This window comes from Rhipicephalus microplus, chromosome 8, assembly GCF_043290135.1.
Source record: "Rhipicephalus microplus isolate Deutch F79 chromosome 8, USDA_Rmic, whole genome shotgun sequence".
NCBI classification, from domain to species: Eukaryota; Metazoa; Arthropoda; class Arachnida; order Ixodida; family Ixodidae; genus Rhipicephalus; species Rhipicephalus microplus.
This window is the reverse complement of record NC_134707.1, coordinates 108,897,915-108,916,573: the sequence shown is the minus strand read 5'-3', so window position 1 is coordinate 108,916,573 and position 18,659 is coordinate 108,897,915. Positions and strand designations below refer to the sequence as shown.

The 18,659-nt window shown below is 45.9% G+C and overlaps 1 protein-coding gene across 6 annotated transcripts in view; it reads right to left on the bottom strand.

Annotated features, from left to right (window-relative positions):
- LOC119163914 (prestin) overlaps positions 1-18,659 on the bottom strand; it is a 280,268-nt gene that overhangs the window by 118,613 nt on the left and 142,996 nt on the right. The window lies entirely within an intron of this gene.

Sequence of the window (18,659 nt, the reverse complement as noted above, 5' to 3'; positions counted from 1 at the left end):
GGTCAATCTGGGCTATCAGCACGACTGATCTAAGCACCGTGCTTCCGTATCGTCAGTACTCGCCGCAGCTGTTCGTGGCAGCCGTCATTTGCATTTCCCGTTTATCCTAGACAATGACCCAGCTTTCAGACTGTTCCCGTGGGAACAAATGCGCAATGGAAAGCGCGAGCTTTAGGAAACAAGTCTGAGGACATGAAGAAATTCAGTGTGAGAGGCACTGGAAAAAAAAGAGTCATAGGAGTGTTACCTCTGCGGCCCTTGTTTGCAGAGCATCAAAATGCCAAGTTAGCTACATGAGCGGTACAGCTCTCGTGGACTCTGCACAAACTAACTTATTTTCATTTATTCTTTGAGAAAACGACACCAGACCAAACCTGGCCTCTTTTATCCCGAACAGAGATGAACGGAGGCCTTAAGACAAGTTACGACAGCACAAACAAGACCATGCTCAATCGTCAGGCAAACCTCGAGATAGAAACACAAATCGTTTTCTGCAACACAGTGTTTTGGAAATTCAATTGCACGCAGCGTTTTGAATGCAAAATATTTTTTGCGTATACCGGCGCTTCAACAGAAATAAAATTATATTCTTGACTTTCTTTTTGAAGATCTCGCTTGCCACGTACATGATTCTTTTTGAAGAAACACGGCAACTAAGTTTGCAGATCAAAATACTATTTTCGGAGAGTCGTGTCAAGCAAGTTAATGTGTTTACTATCATCGATATTTACAGCAAACTACAATCAAATGTTGCACCACCAAATATAAATACGCCAACGATCACTGATTCGAATATGCAGATAACCACACATTAGCATACTTCTCGTTTCTATAAATCTGACTCCCGCAGAGGTACATCGGAGCATGAAGTACCCTTCTCACTGCAATAATGTTGAACCAACTAACCTAACAAGCAGTCTTTCATATGCTATACCTTGTTCGGCGTTAACGTAGACGACGCCATATGCGAAAAGTTACTTTGCTGACAAAATAAGTTGATCCGCCTGGTAACGCTTGAAACCGCGGAAAATCACATGAGGTGCAGGCAGCATTTCGGTGACATCGTTTTCCATAATGCGTAGGATCTGCTGGGATGTGGCCTTCGTTCGCTTTAAAAGCTGGCTACTCGAGGCCTCTATCTTCGGACTTCTGGGTGCTCTTCACTGAACCGAAACCGAGACCTCGGGTTCCGCGGCTGGAGCAACCTTGTTTCCTATTCGCTGTGGAAGGCTTTAGTGCGGTTGTTGTGGACACGCACTCTGATTTGCGTAGCACTTCTAAGCGGGTGTACAACTGGCAGTCGCCGTAAGAGGATCTACGGAAATAGCCGCAACCACACCGAAAGAAGAAAGAGACGCCTGAACATTTCGCGCGTTCGCAGGCGTACTACCATTCTCTCTGGGCCATAATCCTCCGCACGAGGAGCTCATTATAGCATACTCAACGGTGTGCGGGACAGTTAAACTGGTGCGTCTGTGCACAACGGTGCTACTAAACGGACAGTCGTGTTCACTCTCTCTCATTGGGCGCGGGCCTTTCAGGGCCCTCTCTTAGAGTCATCGCAGCCCGCTTCCTGAGTATCGCTGCTTTTAATCTGCACACCGACGCTGCGACCGGTTTGATGACTCGGTCCGGGACACTTCTAAGAGCCGCCGATGGTCGTAAGAGCTTCCGAAATTCGTCCTTATCGCCAAGTCCGATCGAGTACTGGGGTTTTCGCCCTGTTTGAGCGACGAGTTGGCTGCGCTTTTACTTGTTTTTCGCCGCATGTCTCCCCATGCAGTGTCACGTGCGCAGAATGTGTCTGTCGAGAATTATTGTGGACAAGGTCTAGAAGCCCAACTGGGCATGATCGCGACGAAGTTTGATTTGTGGTAAAGAAGTGATCTTGCTCAAGATAAACATGATGTGAGAAGTAAATAAGGTGTCTTAGTTCGCAGAAGCGTTTGACGTTTGGCGAAACCACAGACAGTTAAGACACTCGGTAATATAACATATACTTTTATTCCTCCGGGTACCAACGCGCGCTTGGTGTTGCAGTTGAGCTGTTGGTTAAACGAATGGTATGGGATCCAGCGCAGAGCCTAAGTTAGGGCCTATATCAATCTACACCACTTGTAAAGATGTTTATTTGGCGCCACCATACGGGTGGACTGGTAGTTCAACTAACAGATCAGTTCACGGACCCCGTGCACGAGCAGCGTCCACGGGCTATATACGGTAGAGGGAATCTCCTTCAGCACTAGGCAGCGCAGGAGAGTATGCCCCACAGAAGCGTCATTCTTCGCCACAGTGATAGCCTAAGTCTATTGCAACTACCGAGTCCAGCAACATACAGTTTGTGAAACATGCGTCCTTCAAGTGGCGGAGGCAGACGTTCACCACCTAGAAGTGTACGTCTTCGCCGTATTCTCCACATATCATGTCTGCGTAACTTGCCAGAGGTTACTTGCTCCGTGGTGTGAAAGTCAGTGTGGAGGTTATGTGGTGTTTAATGCGTTACAGAACCGGGGAGGAAAGAAGTGTACAATTAAGAGCTTGTTTTCTTCTTTAGACGCAATATTATTGAGATCTAGTAGTTAAATGCCGCAGAGGAAAGTATAGGGGATGTTATATGAGGTAATAGTAATGTAAATGTGAAGAAAGAAGAGTAGATAAGAAGATGAGTTGCCGTGCGCAGGAACCGAACATACGACCTTCGAATGACGCATTCGATTTTCTACCAACTGAGCTAGCACGGCGGCCATCCTCCCATGCACCTTATTGAGTATATACGTGAAGTGAACGCGAAGGCGTAAGTAAGCGTCACAGATGTTCCCATGGCGGTGATTGTGTGACACTCACCGCATAGCAACATGGGGGCGGGGGGGGGGATATAGCGGATAACCGCCGTGGTAGCTCAGTTGGTAGAGCATCGAGCGCATCATTCGAAGGTCGCAGGTTGAGTCCCTGCCCACGGCAAGTTATCTTTTCATCTACTTTTCTTTCTTCGCAGTCAGTTACATTAAGCTTACCTCATATAACATCGCCTATGTTTTTCTTAGCATAATTGTCAGTTAGATCTCATTAGTACCGCGGAGGAATGACGCCACTGTCAATTGTCAGTAAAACTTGAAGCTGTGAGAGTTGGTTCACACTTCACCGGACAGGTACAGGCGCAATCTTTCAGTTTTGGTGGAAAAATACCGCCTGTACCTGTCCGGTCCTTTCGTGTCCTTGTCTTTATTTGCGCACACCAGTTTACCCCGTCAATTGTCACTCTGGTTTCATAACATATCTTGTAAAAAATGTGAGCGTAAGTGGTGTTATTTTTTCCCCCTGATAATACGCGCCAACAATGTTTGACACGCCAGAGCCTCGAGTCATCAGCACACAAGGGGCGTCTCATTTCCTTGCCTGTGGTGCTGCCGATTGCGGGGGTGGTTGCTACGATGACGATGAGGCGTTGAAAAGTGAGTTCTCAAACTCAAAGGACTCCACTGAAACGTCGAAAGGGGGAAACATCGGAGACAAAAGCAGAAACAGTGAGCACAAAGCTACCTCTGTGTTCACTGTTTCTGCTTTTGTCTCTCAGCTTTCTTTTTTTTTTCCTTTTTCGACGTCGTAATAGCTTTCTTCGTGTTTAGGCATGTACGAACTTTCCTCACTAGCAACACTCTTGAACATGAGTGTTGTTTTGTGTACTTGCAGAAGAATTCGGCTCGGCCAACGTATTCCATGACTTCTGGTATACTGCCCCTCTATAGAATAGTGGGAATGATTTGCTTCCATTTTTAGGCACCGTGCCTTCACGCAGTGCTGACCCGATTGTGAGTCGATTAATCTAGGATTACCAGAAAGTTGCTGGACGTCGCGCTTCACTGCTGCAACGCGAAAAAGACAAAACAAGTAGAATCACTGCGGTCACAAACAAACAAATTTTCCATCTAGACCCCGAAGCACATAGATTCGGCGACCTACTCGATATCTTGCGATTTCTGCGTGCCACGGGCCAAATTGCCGGGAAAGGCACCGCCCGCTGGGAAGAAGGCAGAGATCGGGAGATCGAACCAATCGGCGTGAAGTATTACTGCACAGCGTAAGCCGCGTTTTTTTTTTCTTCCTCGCGAACAATTTTTCTTTTCCCCGTGACCAGTGAAGCTAAACACGTGTTTAATAATGTTCGTGAAGCGTATGGGCGTTTGTGCACGCTCGCTGTAGAAGCCAAGACACTCGTTCGCGATCTATGTCGCCGCCCGTATAATTCCTTTGGCACCACCAACTGCGTTGACCGCGAATCAGGCAAGCTTGCGGGTGCTCCACTCTACACCCTTTTTGCACAGCAAGCTATGGTTCGCTTGGCAGCGATAATTTTTAGAAAGCACGAAGGAGCCCGCCTTGTTTGTAATTTATTATTGACATTTAGACCTTTTTTTTTTCGCCTTCATGTTCGACACGAGCTCATTGCACACGTGTTCAAGCAGGAATTTGACCTGCCGCGTCTTACAGAAACAGCAATAAAATGAATACGCCTTCAGATGCGAAATTCACGGGTAGGAATTCGTACACTGACCTAACGTTTCGGTCGTGTCATGGTCTTAATGTTAGAACTGAAATATTCATATGTGCCACGCGCCTTTTTTTTTCTGCCAGAATGCCATTGACGTTTTTGTAGATATTGTGGGCATTTAGTATACGCATCCTCTTCACCGGTACATTATCATCATTATCATGTGTGGCTCATGCATCCCCATCGTTGTCGCGTGGCATCATCATCTTGGCTCATTCATCGTAGCTGTCGGCTGCCGGTTTCTCGGGCCTAATAAAAGGTAATCCAAACCAAGACCTCATAATATGTCTTTTTTAGGGGCGAAGCTCCTTAGGGCGTGGGCTGTGCGTCCCCTGTATGTAGCCACCTCTAGTTTAGTTCTTGCAGTGTTCACTAGATGGCGGTACCATCCCCTGTATGTAGCCACCTCTAGTTTAGTTCTCGCAGTGTTCACTAGATGGCGGTACCATCTCCTGTATGTAGCTACCTCTCGTTTAGTTCTTGTAGTGTTTACTAGATGGTGGTACTTGTAGCTGATGATGAAAAGATGCAAGATGTTATTAACTAGAAAGCGGTACTTGTAGTTGAGGAAAGACGCGAGATCTTATAAAATAGGAATGATGTCACATATGGCGCGTGTCATTGGTTGAAGGCAATCGTTCAATTTAGTGCGGCGACGTACGCTAGGGGGAGCGATGTAATAAAATCGAGTGGGCAAAATGTACAGAGGATTCATGGTTTACCAGGTTTACCTCCGGAGCTTCGCCCACTCATCATCATTCACTTCGTGGATATGGCGGCACTTTTTTTTGGTATCACTGCATTGTGCTTATGATGTTGCAGTGCGTAGTTAGTAGTTGCTTAGTCGTCTGTCAGAATTATAAGTCACCGAGCTTAATTATGAGTAAACTCTCTGGGACTTGCGCGGAATCTGATTATACCGTGTGGGTGAGTTTGGGCAAGCCCACCTGAGAAATGTTTTGATCATTCTGTGTACGAGTGAGTCCGGTTCAGAATTTTCGTCAATGTGAGGCTGATGAAAGTGTGATTTATTCACAGTTAAGGTGAGCCTTATGTGCAAACTATACATATTTCTTGGGTAATCATGACTGAACGTTGTGAACAGGCCTGGCAACGTTCATTTTTTTTCTTTGCAAAAAGTTATTGCTGACTGATTTTTTTTCTGGCGCTGAGAGAACGCCACGAAGCTATGATAAGCACGCGTGCTTAACCAACACCCCGAGCAAAGTGCTCGACGTGTTGCGAAACACTAAAGCCAGTGAGCTTGTACGCACGGTAACTGTCGAAGAGATTCTATAGAAGGACGCGCACACTAATGCAAGCAGGTTATGTTTCATTGCGTTGCCCTTTGTAGCACTACGAACTTGTAAGCTAACACTTGTAAGCTAACGCTACGATAGTACCACGCGTTGTTCTGCGAACAGACACTTGAGCCAACATTACGAAGGCCGGTTTGCACAGTGTCCCGCCCCGTACATTTCACTCTTAGTGGCACGAAGGCGCACCAAGCCGACAAGAGGCGGTCACAAAGTCGGCCATCAGGTCATCCTCCTTTCGGTAGAAGACCTGTGCCAACTGCTGTTAGCATTCGCAAACGGCAACATGGACCGCGTCTTAGCCGGTAGCTAGACTCGCGCATGCTACCTGCCAGCCCTGAAGAACTGAGCGTCTTGTGACACTCGATCGTCCACAGGACTGGTTACATGTTAATAGTTTGCGGGATCATATATCCCTGTTGAAACGACGTGGGTGAATCTTTGGCAAAAGGGATCACTGGGTCACTGTGATAGCGCTTACAGCAAGTGTACAATGAGTACAAGCGCCCAGCAAGGGCCTGCCTTTGGAGGCAGTGAAGGTATTTAGGAACGATTCTGTTTTGCATCACTCGTGTTAATGCCACTGATGCGGGAGCCTTGGGCCCTTCACATATTCGCTTAAATTGGGCCTCGAACGCTGTTCAGGCCGCCATTTTTTACTCGTGAGTTGTGTAAACTGAGGTACGGTCCTATTAGTGTTGCAAGAACGAGAAAACTAGCCGGACGCACTGCGAAGGTATTCGATTGGCAAATTGAATACAGAAGAAAAAAAGAAAACGTCTACAACATCAACTTGATTTTCATGGGGTCTTATGACCACAATATTTCTCTCCCTGACTCACCCTAAGACATTAAACGACTTTCTTAATTAAGTGATCTGAAAGCTCTTACGTAGGAAAAACTCGCAAAACACTGTCGCTTGTACTTTCTAACGTACTGTTGACGTTTTTGCCAGTTACAAGCGTGGCGCATGGCCCATGACTTGTCAGAACCTGAGCGGGCGCTACTGCCTCGAAACGAGGTTTTGTCTGAAGTTGTTTACAACGACAAACCATGTCCCTCAATCCTAAAAAGGTGGCGAGGAACTGTTGTCCCTTTGCGGGTAGTGCGGTGAGCCCTTTTTATGAACCACACGTGCATGAAGAAACGGCCCACCCACGCACAGAAGAAAGGAGATGGAAGAGAGAAGCCTTTCATGCAAATATTTGACCCGCACAAGCAAAAAACGCCGAGGCGAAATGGCAGGCAGGGCCTTTGTCGTGTTTAGTAGTCTCGCCTATCTTTTTTGCTGTGAAAACATGTGTTTAAAATTGCATAAAAAACACAGAGAAAAACCGAAACTCGTCAGTAATGTCATTTTTAATGCCACACCACGATTATTTATACCTTTACACATATCCATTCATATACGCTTTCTATACTGCCCGTGCAAAGGTTCTGGCGAGCGTCCTTACGAGCTCACGCGTTTGGCAGTGACGTAGTGACCTTATTGCATGATAAAAATACGAAATCATGTGATATCGGTACTTATACCTGTTCTAAAGTTATCCTAAGCTACGAAAATCACCGATAAAAATACACGAGCTTCAAAAGTATTCCTCCACCCCCCCCCGCCCATTAGGACAACTTGATGGGAAAGCCACCTCGTTCTCATTTATTTTCTTCGTCCATGTATTGTTTTACGTAATCAAAGCAATCTTTATTTAAGTGGTTCGCCTCAAGTGAATGGATGTTATGACTCACGTTTTTCTATCGTATGTGACTCGTTAGAGTTTTTTTTTTTTTGATATTGCGTTTAATTGACTGAGATGACGTATGGAAAATTTTCATTACGCCCCAAGTGCCAAGACAAAGAGCGCTTCGTAACGTCGGAAAGGCCGTTCAGAAATGACGAATTCATTTTACAGCGAAAGCTGTTATGGCGTGACGACAAGGACCGACACGGGCGCTGTAGTTTCCCTCCAAGGCAAGCACTGGATTCCACAACGACTATCGCGCAAAAAAATACATAAAACATAAAACAGAGAGAATGAAGGGAGAATCAAACCCAGGCCCTCTGCGGGGCAGCCCACTACTCGAAAATGAGCTGTATACGCCATCCTAATGTTATTGACTGGTGACGGCGGTGCTTGAAACTTTGTTGCAAACTGCAGCCACCATGAATGATTTATGCCCGGTAAGTAATGACGTTAACACGTGTGATAGAGTGTTTGAGAACAGTTAGGTAACAACAAGGCGTCGCACAATGTGAATTTCATAATAAGTGTGTCTTTGAATGCTCCAACCGATTACAAAGGCCTAAGGAACAATTATTCTTCATCATCGTCCACCACAGCATCACAAAGTGCACAGGATTCCTTGCAAGGTTGCAGCGGGCCCCATGCTTTTCCGAAAAAAAAAAATGACAAGTAATGGCATATTGGATGCTTACCCACTGCAACAGATTGTGATAATTTATGCCGTTACGGGTATACCATGCAAGTGCACTTGTAACACTTAGGTAAAAAATGTTTAAAAAGGTTCTATAAAGGCTGGCTTTCCAGCTTTAGCTGTGGTTCTACGGCATGTTGCGCACAAACCCGGCTGCCTTTTTTTTTGTGTGTATGTGTGTCAAAGACATGGTGCATGTTCACTTTTTCCGGCACTGCAAGAAACCCAGCGAACTATTATAAGCCCAAGGGCGTAGCCAAGCTGTGATAGGTACACGACGTGCTGGGAAGAGGCAGAACGAGTGAGCTTGAATTACGCTCAATGACCGTCGATGAATTCCTGTAGAAGGATGCACACACAGATGCAAGCAGGCAACGTTTCATTGTGTTGCCCATTGCAGCACTACGAACTCATCAGCTGATGCTACAATCTCTACAGTATCACGAACTACTCCATAAAGAGACCCGAGAGGCAACATCGTGAACGCCGGTTTGCACAGTTACGGTGGCTAGACTATAGATCAGTGTCTCGCCCCGTACATTGCTCCCTTGAGAGCCACGGGGGCGTATCAAGCCGACAATGGATGGCTACAGAGTCGGCAGTGAGGCCGTTTCTCTCTACGGTCTTACACCTATACCAAGTGCTGTTGTCGTCTGCGAATGCCAAACTAGACCACACCTTAACCGGTAGCGAGAGTGCGTTTGCTACGTAACTGATCTGAAAAGCCAAGCATCATGAAACACTCGTCCACAGGATTGGTTACTTGGGAATGGTTTGGGGGTATATATTCATGTATTCGCGAGATTGCTGGGTCACTCTGTATCGTGCTGATTATTCAAGAACGTGCGCACCCTCACATAAGACCACAAGTGCATGGCAAGGACCAGCCTATATACTGCAATAAAGCACGAAGAACGTACACAGGAAGAGAGGAACTCGCGGAGTCTCGTACGCATTCGCCTGAGAAGACTCTTAGAATGACTGAGGGAAGTAACTCAATAAGCGCTTGTGTGGTTAGTTCTTTGTAATAGTGGCTGCGCTTCCTAGTAAGAGGGACTGAGATAAGGAATAGGTAGTTGGCCTTTATGTTGAAGAAACGGGGCGCACAAACACGAACACAAGAGACAAGTCAAGAGACCACAGACGTCATTTGCGGTGTCTTGAGTCTTCTCTAGTGTCGGTATGTGCACTTTCTGTGTCTTCAACATTAGAGACGACTGCAACGCTAAAAGCCAGCTTCATCGTTTTCTTCTTACTCAATGTACTGGTCGTTCAGCCCCACCCGGCGTCGCCTAAACGGAAGCTTTCCGCAAGCTGGACCGTCGTTTGGTTCCTTGCCCACGTCACCAGGGCACGTGACGCGCTCCCGATTGTAAACGAGACGGCGCGAAACATAAACCACTGCGCCGAACAGGGACTTGCCTCTCGCGCAACAGGGAGCACACCTCTCGCAGAAAGTAATGGGCTAACTAGCTATGGCGAAATAACACTTGAAGGAACTGTCTACCATTCAGAAAATTTGTTTTGTGATTGTGACGCAAACCAGAAGATCACATCAGCGTTGATGGACATGCGTTTTTTCCATAAAGAAAGGAACGATACTTTGGTCATCAAGATAAAATATCTTGATGACCAAAGTAAAAAAAAATAACCGCTAGCGTAACCCAGAAGCGATGTGGTTAATTTACTGGCACGACAAAAAATCGCCAGTGTAAGGCTTATTTTGCTTAAAAACAAACATTTATAACTTCAAATTGTCTTTTACGCACTTGAGGCAGCTTTGCACCAGGGACTGATTGTTGCGTTTTTTCACCTTTACGCGTCCAAATACGCGCCAGGTGGCACAGTCGAAAGTTTGTTTGCTTGTCTGCATGCCTGCCGGCAAACGGTGGAGAAACGCGAGCACTGCATCCACCGCCACTCATAAAAAAAAAAAAAAACAGATAAGTGTGTGCGTGCCTTAAACTACCACTAATATGTCATTATTAAACAAAACGTGGTCCACCGATTGGAAGGAGACCGAACGCAGACAATGGTGAAATTGTGGTTTAACAATTTTCACACACTTTCCGGAGAAACCGCTGCAAGGTTAGATACTTCAGATGGTACGCTTTTTATTGCGACACAAAACAGAAAAGAAGCGAATGACGGTACAGAGAGCCTTTAACGCCAGAAGGATATTCCCACCGCCAAGTCCGAAGCTAAACAGAAGGCAGGCCGCTGCATGGAGACAGCTGCAGAAGAGCACCTTTCGTAACCCAGCCCTTTTAAAACAGGTATATCCGAACAAAGATCGGGAAGACACGTATAAAATGTGGCAGGAAAGACCAACAACACTCCAACGCATGTTGTGCGGTTGTCGTATAGTTACGAGAATGATGAAATTTACTACAGAGACCCTGCGTGGAGGTGGGCATACCACTGTTCGCAGCTCACACCACGGCATCCAAACGTGGCCGATCCATGAAACTCGTGAGGCAGCGTTGAGGCAAGGCCTTGACGTTCCCCCGTGGGAGACCAAAAGCCGGGTCCAGTTAAACCTTGCCGGAAGTTCAATAAACTTGTATGCATCCATTCATCTGTCATGGTTTCGTACAACTTCCACGATCGGCCCACCCATAAACAAGCGACGATGTCATGTGGTGTCATCGTCATCTGACGTGGTAATACTGTCTTGAGCTCCAGCGATTCAAAGTTATGATAAGTTCTTCACGGCATGATTATTTTTTTGCATGACTCGTATTGATGCACCAAGGGGAGACACCATTGGTCAGATTTAGAAATTTGTAAGGCACCTGATGATTGAAAAAAATTATTTTTAAAGGAATAACAGATAGACATCACTTTAAGACAGACGCTAGATATAGACGCCCGGTAATAAGGCATTTCTGCAGGGCGAAAATGCGTTCGTTGCCCGACCTCGCATCCACTGCATCACCGTCGTGGTTGTAACTTACTTTCTTTGAAGCTATTGTGTTGCGCTTATCGTGTGAAACTTACTTATCGGTCAACATGTTAGAATTATTGACACCATCGGAGTTACTGATTAATATCGCGTGTTAAATTGCCGGAGTGACCGGTGCTTGTACGAATTCAGAGGATAATTTTGCTCGTACATAATATTATGTTCAAAAATTTATCGCATTTCTTATACATTGGCTTAAATCAACAGGAAAATAAAAGTCACTTAGTTCTTCTTGTGCTTCCAAGTTCAAGTATCGTTTTACGTTAACAAGAACAAAATTGCAAAAAAAAAACAGCAGTGGTTGACCACAAGCGAATGGAATTTACAGTGAACGGCTTGTCATTATGACCCACTTGTGAAGTTATTTTTTATAGATTGTTTAATTGTAGCAATAGTCGAGATCAATTTCACAAGTGCCATTATTCACAAGTGCCAAGATGAAGTGCCCTTCGTGACGTTGTAAATGACATTCGTAAACAATCCGTCCTTTATTTTATGGAAAAATATATGCTATATGATATGACAGATGTATGTATGATTATGATATGATATAGCACAATATGATAACTCACCGTTCTACAGTTCTCTCAACCGGGTTTCGATATAGGTACACGAACTATTCGTGAAGGGCAGCGCGAGTGGGCTTGAAATGCGCACAGTAACTCTCGAGGAGTTCCTGTAGACGGACGCGCACACGAAGGCAAGCAGGCGATGTTTCGCTAAGTTGCCCAACGTACGAACTTGTAAGCTGTCGCGTGGGTCAACATTATGAACGCCGGATTGCAGGGTGTCACGACCCGTACATCCCTCTTAGGAGCTACGGAGGCGTACCAAGCCGACAAGGGGCGGCTACAGAGTTTGCGATCAAAGGCCTTTCCCTCTTCGGGTGAAGACGTATGCCAACTGCTGTTAGCGTTCCAAACACCAACCTGGACCACGCCCCTGCCGGTAGCAAGACTCGCACTTGCTACCTACCAGCCCTGAGAAGCAGAGCGCCTTGCAACGCTCCTCCACAGGACTGGTTACTTGAGTACGGTTTGTGGAAACATATATCCGTGTTTAAAGTTGTGACTGCTGCACTTTGCAAAGATGAATGGCTGGGTCACTCTATATCGCGCAGATTCGTCACGATTGTGCATCAGCTCACAAGTGATAATAAATTTCCCGTGCACCCGTCGGTCCACCCGCGCATCCTTCCGTGCGTGCATCCATCTGTCTATAAATTGTACTAGTCGGTAACTTCAGCGTAGACAATAAGGACCTTAGGGCCCTTCGCTCCACAATAAGCATGTACTTCATGGGTATGCGTAAAATTTTAAAATCACAATCTTCCTTCGAGCGTGATATCAATAAACCGTAGAGGTGGCTTATGTACGAACTATTGTGCGAAACATTTCTCGATTTTTTTCCCTATTCTGATGCTCCGAAATACATTCCGTTGCGCCACGTCACTTCACGACCTATCGTTTTTACATTTTTCTTCCCACGTAATACCGAAGGTTTTTGAAGACTAAATATTGTTGGCAGTCACTACGTTGTGACTCGCCATAGGGAAAAAAAAGGAAACTATTACAGGGCTTGTTTTGTTGTTAGATCCGACGAGATGAAACCAAGAGACACTCATGTCAAGGAAAGGAAACGGGACACTATTTTTGGTCTTGAACTGTAGTTTAGTAGTTATCGTTTAAGTGAAGTAAAATGTGCGATAAATTATTCTCTCCATCCGTGGTGAGATACGAACCCACGACTTTCGAATTACGCGTTCCACACCACCCGCGATCGTGTACATCCTGCATAATTTCGCCTCCTTTGCTCACACCGTATAGGATCGGCGCTCTCTTCGGGCGTCTTTTCGGCAAATTAAGCCTTCTGGCGACGCCTCTCCCCGCAGACTTCCGGCAAGCGATCGGCGTAATGTGATGTGGACACGTAATGGGGAGAGCCTAATTATACCCTCTGTAATACCTGCCTGTGAAGTAACTTCCTACTTTGACGCGAAGCGAAGCGTCAGACTTGAATTCAAACTTGTCGTAAGATCAGTATGCGTGCGCTGTGGGGGGCTCGTTATACCGTAATTGGGAATATAAAAATCTGACCCATTAAAATGGCCTAGCATTATGTTTCTTTTTTTATTTATTTACTTGTAACTACGACAATGTATGCGATCCTGATAGTTCATGTGTCTGAAGAACAGAGTAGAAGTAAATCCCACTTAAACTGTTTGCCAGAGCACCCTTGTTCTGCGTCTCTTAGGAAAAGGAGTAATTAAGCAGCAGCACCAACTGGTTAGCTGCAGGGTTCCTGCACGCATTCTAACTGAGAGGAAATAATTTTAAAGATGCATGCTTTATGAAACTTAAACTGTTTCTCATATTTAGTCTCTTCACCGTACAACACTATGCACGGTGCAGTACAAACTACATCTAGGATGCAGTGACCAACAATAATTACTTGATTCGACAGTGGTTGCTTTGTGTCCTTATTCTGTGTCTTTCCAGTAGTCATTGCGATGTGTTTTTGTTTCTTTTTTTGTCAGGCACGGATCAATACCAACTCGTCGAAATTTCTTTCTTACTGTAACCAATAAAATATAAGCGCGTATGCACGATATGAAAAACACCAGCTCTGTCACTGCAGCTGAAATCAGAGAGAGAGCTTTCAATTTTAGTGAAGTTTAGATTAAAGCCCCCGCATGGACATGGACAGCTGAAATGCAAACAGGACAAACTGAATTAAGGCAACTTCCTCAAGCTCTCAGAACTCGAAAGCAGAATCCCGCATGGGATATTTTTTGTCCCCAAATATTGTTAAAGCATAACACAGAACGCACAATCACAAATAGGATCGATGTTAAAAGTCCCGACAGCAAGAAATACGAAGTAACGTGCTTCAGTTACGCATTAATTCTTCATATTCACCATTCCCATGACTGCACATACACTATGCCTTGCTACTCTGGTATATCAGCTGCAGAGGAGTCGCGCTGCTTGTCCCCATTACGCGAGCCAGATTCCGGGCAGTGTCCGACGCGGTCGAACAGCGGTTATGCTGCTCGGCTTATTAGTGGAAGGTCGTGGTTTCGATCCCGGTCATGGCAGTCTCATGTCGATAAAGTTGAAATGACTGAGACTTGTGTAGTGTGCGATGTTAGTACACACTAATAATAATAATAATAATAATAATAATAATAATAATAATAATAATAATAATAAAAATAATAATAATAATAATAATAATAATAATAATAATAATATATGGGGCTTTACGTCCCAACCCACGAAATCAGGAACGCCGTACAGAAAACTGCTTCGGCAATTTCGACCGCCTGGTGTTTTTTCGCGTGCGCTGTCATTGTTGTTGTTGTTGCTGTTGTTGTTGTTGTTGTATGGACTATGCAAAACAAAACTGCAAAACCACGCAGCTTTGTGTCCACGTTAGTTAACTCCACGTGACCAAAAGTTTGCCGAATTAGGTCACCGCGATCTTCACAAACGTGTCACGACTCTATAGCGTGTCATAAAGCCCCAGCATTTGCATAATTCATTTTGTACGTTATCCATGGTTAACTGCTTTTTTTTTCTGGCGCCACGTGAGGTTCGACAGTACGCGCTAAGCCACTCAGGGTCACCCCGAACCCGGCCCGCATTGTGGCAGTCGCGCCGCATTGGCGCTACCGCCTCGGCCTCTGCGTACACCGCGCGCTTTGCAACACGAGATAGGAAACGTCTTCCCTCAGTACCCTACTAACCGGCTGCGCTAAACTCCGCACAGGCTCGCTTGGCGCGCATTCACTCGCGACTCTCTGTACGTAAGCGAACCGCTATATACGAACCGCGCGATAAGACAAAAAAAAAAAAAAAAAAAAACGAGGAAACAACAGCGGCGCGTGGGAAATGTACTGTCGTCGATATCGAGCGCCGTCGGTGACGTCGTCCATGCAAAGGAGGTCCAGCAGCCCGCTCCCACCCGTACCTTTCGTCTCATAGTAGGCACGCAATACAAATTTCGTTCGCGTGTACGCGTTTTCATCTCGATGCTTCCACCATCGCTCCTCTTCAGCCTCTTCACAGCTGATAGGCCGGCGACTGACGACGACTGCTAGCCGGGAAAAGCGCTTCCTATAAGCGTAGCTGCCGCTGCTCCGCGCGTGAATGAAACCGTGAGAAATCGCACCGTCCATTCTCTCGCGCGCACGGCCCGCTTTGTTCAGTCGTCCACAGCTCTATGCCTCCGAGGAGCGCGTCTGAGTGTTGCCGAGCAATCATGATGTAGAGATGCTAGCGCCGCCGCGCGTAGCTTCCGCGTGGGCCGATCCATGACCACGCTCTTGAATGGTCCACGCTCTCACTCTATGCGTAGCTGTTGTCAAAAATGGACACCCTCGACAAGTTGTCGCTTTTCTTAACTCCGAGCAAAGAGTTACTTCGAGGTGGCACATTGAGAACGCGTTGTCGACAGCTGCCATTGCGTGCCATGTACGCGAAGAGCGGTCATTACGTGTGGTGTACGGGTTTCTGTCGAGAGGACAGGGTCTGGGAAGCCATGCTGCCGCCGTTGAAAGCTTCCTTACTCTTTCGGCGTCGTGCGAACCGTTTACCTAGTGCCTTCGATGTAACAGAACTTTACAATACTGTACACAAAGCTTGCGGTCATTGCGGGCGTAGCGTTAGCGTTCGTCGCCCAACGGGAGCCCACAAGAGGTCTGCGCTGTTGTCTTCTACAACTTTCTATTAGAAAGCTATAGGATAGCGTTAGGCAAAGCTTGTGGGTGTAGCGCTCTGGGTGCCACTTTAAGGGAGCCCACTAGAGCTCAGCTTATGACGCATGTGCAACGCAGACGCAAAGCTTTGCGGATGCTGTTCTAAAACTCTCTATTGTCTCTTCGTACGAGCAGGCGTTGCTTCGTTATGTCTTGTCTTCAAAAAACGAAACGCTATAAGACCCAGAGCGCCTACCGAGTAGGGTTCCTGTAGCAGATACTTTTGTATTGCTATTTTTTGCCAGCGAACGTTTCACCTCGGTCAAGCTTTGAGCGCTGAGCTTGCAGTGAGAATAGACGGCGCTGAAAGGCCGCATGCAAATTATTTATGTTTATTTTATTGAAAGCTCGAGCATATATAATAGTTCGATTCTTTAGAGAGAAAAAAATACTTGTAGTTGCGTAAATACTTCTCCTTATGATGCTGGTTCATAAATACTGCTGGTTCATATGATGGTATTCACAAATAAATTTCAAGCTATAATAGTTACTGCGGTGAAATATTAGCCACTTCTGATAATGGACACACAACTGGCCGTCACAGTCACGCATTTTGTCAGTCAGTGGCTATGAGCGCTTACAGATTCGATGGTTCGTGAATCGGGCTTAAGGGGCCGAATGCACGATACTTCTATTTGATTGGTACGCTGCCCCATCGGCCAGCCTTGCTTTTTTAATTATATATGCCACGAACTAATTGCCTAAAATATTTTTCTACAAGTAACTAGTGCAAAGCATTTTGCTAAATACCGGCGCTGTTCTTCAGCATAAACAGAGGAGTCATTGGCCATATACCTAGACTAATGCGCCGTTTCTTGTCCAACCACTGAAGCAAAACAGCGTTTTGCTCGCTCACTATTTAGGAGCGTAGACATACACTAGAACTGTCCTGACTTCAAATCCACAAATACTTATGAGATTACATCATTGTTTAACGCATCTAACAGCGAGCGTTATGACACGCACTTGCTTTTTTTTTCGTACATTAGTCCAAAAGACTGCTTTGGGGTTTGTATCCAAGATGCAAATCGAAGACGCAATCTGCGGACGTAGAATACGGCTCGGAGTGAAGTAACTGAGAACGAACCTGCCTGATGCTATTCCGTCGTGCACTCGCCCCAGTGAAGTGTCACCAGCACATGGTAACATCATATGGTTGGGAACACCATATGTTACGATGCCCTTTTAGCGATGTAAACGAAGAAAGAATTTTTTGAATGGCCGCGTCTCCGCAAGAATAAATGAAGCGCGCCACCAAGCATAGATATGCGACTTTGGGATAAGATCACTGTTCGACGCGAACCACACGGTGAAATTAAAAAATAAAAAAAATAGGAACGGCTGTTCTATTCGTCACTTCACCACACTCGAACATACCGAGCAATCGTAATAACCACGGCAATCGCCAATAACGTCCAAGCAAGCTGAGCCGAACACCGGGCTTCGTGTAGGCACGCACGAACAGGCCGCGAGTGACAGAGCTAGTGAAAGCAACGGGCGTTGGGAAGCTAATCACACGGCGCGGTACCATTTAGCGTTTGCAAACAATGGGGCGCCGTTTAGCTTTTGCGCGTAACGCCGCTGGCTTCTCGACAGATTACCGACATACGGGAGCACAACTGGCCCGCACCGCTGCTTGTCCCGTTCCCGACGGGTTCCTTAAGGCGGCGGCTACTGGCGGTGCGTGCCGCACGACTCGATGCTCGACGCCAGCTGCCCGCTTTGTCGAGCGTGAGTCGTGAGAGCAGCGCACGTTAGAGTACTGAATGGCACGCATTCAGAATAACAGTTATAGTAAGCAAAGCAAATACCTCAAGGCCATTATCAAGCGAACAAAGAGCAGCTACAATGTAGTTGCTCGCCACTGTCTACCTTACCTTGCAAGCATACATATGTTAGACTCTGTTGTCTGCCAGTGCTAAAAAAAGTTTAGCGACGTACCTGCAAACTCTACTTTTCAATAGACTTCAATATTCAGTACCCTCCAGGCGAAGTAATGGCGTGTGTTTTGTAGAGGCTGAATGTTTTGCTTCCCGCGCGAAATTTATGAGCCTGCAGAAATGGAAAGGCTGGGCAATCTATGTGTCAGCCGGCCTTCGATTGCTCTATCACAAAAAGAAAGAGATTATCTTCAGAATGTTGCCACACACGGTGTTCATGGTGCGTAGGTGAATTCTGCTTTCTTTGGTTTGTCATTCCTCTTATTTGTCAGATACTGCTCAAGTTTATATTGATCGGTTCCAGCAAATAAATCTTGTTGTAAGTCAGTGCCGCCGTCTGTCTCCTTCTTTTCTTGTCCCTCGTTGTTGGCGCTGTTGTTATGTGAATAATTGCTTCCCTTACTTTTGCCACTGCAATCAGTATTCCGGATAGCAGCTACCATAGGCCCAATGCTTGACTTACGAAATGAACAAGAGAAAGGAGACGAATGAAGGCAGACGTGATAATTTTTTCATGTCTGGCTATCGTTGTAACAATATATTATGGAAAGTTCTGTTACGAAGTACAAGACTGGTATATTGCAACGAAATAACAACATTCGTTTTGAGACGTCGACCGACATTCCCAGAAAATTCGTGCCTAACCATCAGATCTATATACAGAAATTATGAAACTACATTCTGAAACGAGCAACAGCAT